Below are 5172 nucleotides of genomic sequence, written 5' to 3' on the forward strand. Positions count from 1 at the left end.
ATATGCTTTTTCAGACCAGTGAATACTATGGTTTTCTTTTCTTTGCTGACTTCTGATGTAAGCCAATTTTATTGTTACATAATACTTATTGTTTATGTACCTTCTGCCTTTTCAATATCATGTTCAAGAAAAAGTAATGTTTTGAAGACATGCGATCTGAATAATTGAATTTTTCGTTGCTGTCTGCTGTGTGTTAAAGATATGTTTGGCAAATATGTATGTGAATGATACGTCATGCTGCCTTGAACTGTAGGGGCGCAGAGGCTCTGTCAGGCATTTTGCCTTTATCTCTGCCCCCTACACGGAGAGAATCGGTGAAACAATAAAGGTTCAATAATTGCAAATAGCCCATCAAACACAATATGTACGTTCAATGAACATAAAAGCAAATGTTTTTTTTTTTTCTTTTGTTGAGTTCAGCAGCCTAATTAATAACGGATGCAACATTTATGAATGTAGGGTATGAAGGCACCAGAACAGGAACTGCAGTAGGGTGAAGTTGCTTCTTGTGTTCACTTGTTCCTACAAATGTGCAAAGGCAGAACACCTATTAAAGGGAGTTGACTGGTCCAAGCTGCCTGTGTTAAATAACATGTTTTCGAACAGGATCTCAGTGGATGTCCCTGCAGCTGTCCCTTATTGATGAAGTTTCACACCTACAGAGCACTCAGTGCAATGTGGCTCGATTTCTGAAGTCGTGTCATGCCATCACAGCCACTCAAAGAAAGCAGCAGCAGAGATGCCGTATCAAGAGTGTTCCAAAGAGTGCGCCAGGCCCCTTGCCCTTTTTGCTGCAAGTGCAAGTGCACCAAGCGCGAAAGCTTTCAAACTCGGACACCAAAATCTTGGTGTATAAAAAACTATAGGCAAGAAGTATGCATGTGAAAGTACAAGAGCAGGAGACTGCATGCAGCACTGCTGGCAACTAGTGCAATGAATGAGAAATCAACATGAAAGACTGACCGTGAAAATGTGCCAGTAGGTCAACTGTGCACTGTACATGCACAATAATGAACGCTGAGATCCTGCCAGAGGGAATCTAAAGGAAACCATTGTATTGTTTTTTTTCCTTGGTTTTTTACACTTTCCATTTCAGACATTTCCAAGAGAACAGAAACTGCGAGCTAATAACAATTAAGTCTTGGTACTCACCTTCCGTCTATCCAATAGCTACACATCACAAAACATCCAAACCTTTCCTTTCAGAAGTTCCCACAGTGCCGAAAGCTCCAGGTCCTGCCTTTGCCTGAAAATGTAAGACAACTAAACAGCTGGCAAAAATGCATCATAGTAAGTGCTGTTCCGCGTTACCAACAGCATACATCTGGTCAGACAATTCTTGGTGGTGCGGGAGTAACCCGCCAGAAGCAGGGACTATGGGACACTATGTACAGACACCAGTGGTTGTTTCTTGTTGAGCACAAATGCCAGAGATAGCTCAGGGAAATATAGAGCTGGAAATTGTGACTAGTGCACCTGCTTCTTAACTGACTGCAGTCTTGCCTTTTATGATTGTGAACCAATTTTAAGAACAGTGAGAAGTAACACAAATACTAGTTGTTATACACGCTTAACAGCCTATAGCTGTGCCACTGACAGTAACTATAATGAGCACACAACTGCACACATGCACACACGAAAAGCAATACCAGAACATGATGTTAACAATAGCTCACTAAAAATATTTTAACCGAATTAGACGCTAGACCACTAACGACACAGCTCCACGGAAGCTATATAAACTTAGGCTCATTTTTCTTTTTCTTCTACAGCAGGGAACACTATATGAGCTCGATGGCAAAGGTGTTATGCTGCGGAGCACATGGTCAGGAACAAATCCTCTCGCCGCATTTCAGTGCAGATGGAATGAAGAAGCTTCACTGCGCTATGCGACATGGATTCACATCAGAGCTCCCAGTGGTCGAAATTAATCAAGAGCCCCTTTATTACTACGACATCTCGAAGACCATGCATCACACTCAAGACAAACTTTTCGCTTGTGTGTTTTGTTCCTTCAAATGATATGTTAGGCATTATTATAAATGATTTACCTCGTGGCATTCCCCTAGAAATAAATTATAACTGAATTTCTTCTTTATGCTCTTTTGGTTTCAACAACCAAATGATGTATGTGACGTGTAAGGTCTGTATAGGCCACCTAGGCATGAAAAAAGCTGTACTATAATCACCGATACTATAGTCTTAATTCACTGCAATGCTGAAGCCAGCCTGCTTCAAAACGTGGAATGACAAATACTCCAATTTTTTTCATTCCTCTCGTGACCTAAACATACCTTGCACGTCAGCCATCGTTCAGTTGATGTAACCAAATCATCATGAGACAAGAAATCCAATTATAAATTATATATAGTTAAGGCAAAAACCACGTGGCGATGCTTTAAAATGTCTTGTGCAACAGTGAAGGAAACGAGACTAAAATTGGGTGTCTACAATCTTAAAACCTAGCGAAACCTTCTTGCAAGGTAAAAAGAGGAATTCTGACACTGCAGCGTCGAAAAGCGCGGGTGAGCGAAATCCGAGGAAAGAGAAACCAAAATACCGTCTCCGTGCCCGGGGGGCAAACAACTTTAAATCCCGCGAACTTGGGATCCACATTTTAACGCCAAAGCCACTCATCTATAGCGGAAGGTTCCATTCTTCCCATGGGCATAAATAATGACAGCGCACCGTTTGACTTACGCGCCTCACGGTTGAGCTACTGTGTGCGAGCCGGAGGAAAAGCGAAACCAGCTGGCGCGCACGGTCACGACCGAGGCAGTTTCCTAAACGTATGCGACCTGTACTCGAGACCACCTGCAGTAACAAAGCGCTCTCGAATACACTTCTGGACCTTCGCAGCAACGCACAGAAACACAAATACCTGTAATGACAGTGCTCACGCTATCGATTCGCGACACCGAGCAGAACAGAGGGGGCAAACTAAAGTTATTGCGAATTCCATAATACGCCCGCGCGTGCTTTCAATTCGAAAACCTCAAGTTACCAAACCGCTCGCTGGCAATTTCGAGTACAGCACATATGTTAGCAGTAGACAAGGCTTTTTAAAGCACTAGGTATTCAGAAATTATGGGCTGAGTTAAGAAAATATGCGTTTAAGCCTCAATGGTTCCTACCTCCTCGTTTTCGCCGCAGGTCGAGCTTCGGGCGACGACTGTAGTTCGATGTCGCACTACGCAGTGTCTTTGGGCGACGTCTTCAAGATGAAAACGTGAGAGTCACAGCCTTTTCTGTGGCAGTTCACACTTCAGGAACGCAAAACGCGCTAACTTCGCGTATTTCGTACCTCAAACGACAGTTTTCGTACCTCAAACGACAGTCCACAGTCACTGCAAGGCAGTCTTTTGACTGCGCCATGCCACCCATGCACTCACTGCTCAACTAGCCACTCCGCGAGAAGTGCGAGCTCAAGTGAGAGCCACGCATCACGTGACCAAAATGTGCGTACACTGTTCAATAGACTGTGGGAATGTCATTATTTGAAACGGCTCCCAAATTCTAAATGTTCGCAGCGAGCAGCTATCACCCTATTCAGTTTCTGCAGCACGCTACTGAAAATACCTAATCCGAAACTTATATAGGCGCACGGCGGCGTTCTATAGCATGCTTGCACACGTCTGGTGTGGTTTCGCTTTAGTTATGTGAACAGCATCGCTGTAGAATTGATTGATTGATTGATTGATTGATTGATTGATTGATTGATTGATTGATTGATTGATTGATTGATTGATTGATTGATTGATTGATTGATTGATTGATTTTACTGGCTTAGGACATAGCTACACCCGGCCAATTCTTTAACAGCACCGCGCCTCACCATGGCGCGGAGCGGCGAAGCCAGCGAGAATAACCTTGTGCGCACAGGTTTGCCCAGACGACAATCGTCGTGTGAGCAAACTTGTGCGCGCGCGGTTATTGTCGCTGGCTTCGCCGCTCCGCACCGTGATAAGGCGCTGACAAACTGTTTGGGCGACGCTCGCGCGGTACTGTGTTGTGCGGATCCAAAAACGCTTCCGCCGCGCGCGGTAGCCTCAGTGGTTAGGACTGAGCCGGAGTTTCCCAGGTTAGAACCCGGCCCCGGCGGCCGCGTTTCAGTGGGGACGAAACGCAAAGGTGCCCGTGTGCTGCGCGATATCAGTGCACGTTAAGATGCCCAGGTGCCGAAATTAGTCCGGAGCCCTCTACTACGGCTTCTCTTTCTCTCTTCTTTCACTCCCACCTTCCTCCCTTCCCTTTCTGCGCGGTGCGGGTGTCCACCGAGATGTGAGACAATTACTGCATTTTCCTTCCTAAAAAAAAACAACAAACATTTATCGGTATACATGGCGCCCATCGGGTTAACCCAAGCGGTGTGGTGGGGTGGCGGCAGTTGTAATGGCTTGAGATGGCCCGCACGGGCCTCCACGCACTGTGAATTCGTCGTAGACTCTCGGAAGGGGTGTGAGCGCACCGGGTCAATGGGGGCGTGACAGTCGGGGCACGTGCGTGTCATTACACTATAGTGTGGGTCCGCGCCGTCAGGAAGTAATTGCGTAAATGGCCCTTGAGCGCTTGTGTACATGCACCAGTCTTTACCGACACATAACGACGGTTAGGCTAGATGAGTTAAGCCCTTCGATAAACGGAAAACTGCATATATGGAGGGGCTGAAGGGTCGAGGTGCTACAGGCACGACCTGCATGGCCGGTAATGCCATTTTGGCTGGGCAGGCAATGTACTTGGGCGCACGAATGAAATGCGCCACTGCCGAATTGCACCTGATGCAGGCTTTCGGTCGGAATGTGATGATAACCGTGGCTGTCACGCTCACACTCCGGTGTCAAGAGCGAGCGAAATACGCCATTGTTGCGGAGCTCAATGAGCGCGCTCCGCTAGCTGGCGCGGCTGCAGAGCCGTACAGTGGTGGTGGTGGAAACATTTACTGCCAAATACAGAGGGGAGAAAACCCCCTACCATGGCCCGAGGCAACCCTTAGGGGGCTGCCCTTAAAGGGCAAAGGACAGTCCTTGGAGGGTTATCCGCTTCAGGGCGTCGGTAATTATCCGGCGCTGGTGAGCAGCAGCTGAGCTGGCCAGGAGAGTCTCCCAGTATGACTCCGCCGTGGTTGGGGGTGGAGGATGTGAGAAGGTAGGACATGTGAGGGGGACATGAAGG

The sequence above is a fragment of the Amblyomma americanum genome, chromosome 3, assembly GCF_052857255.1.
Source record: "Amblyomma americanum isolate KBUSLIRL-KWMA chromosome 3, ASM5285725v1, whole genome shotgun sequence".
NCBI lineage: Eukaryota > Metazoa > Arthropoda > Arachnida > Ixodida > Ixodidae > Amblyomma > Amblyomma americanum.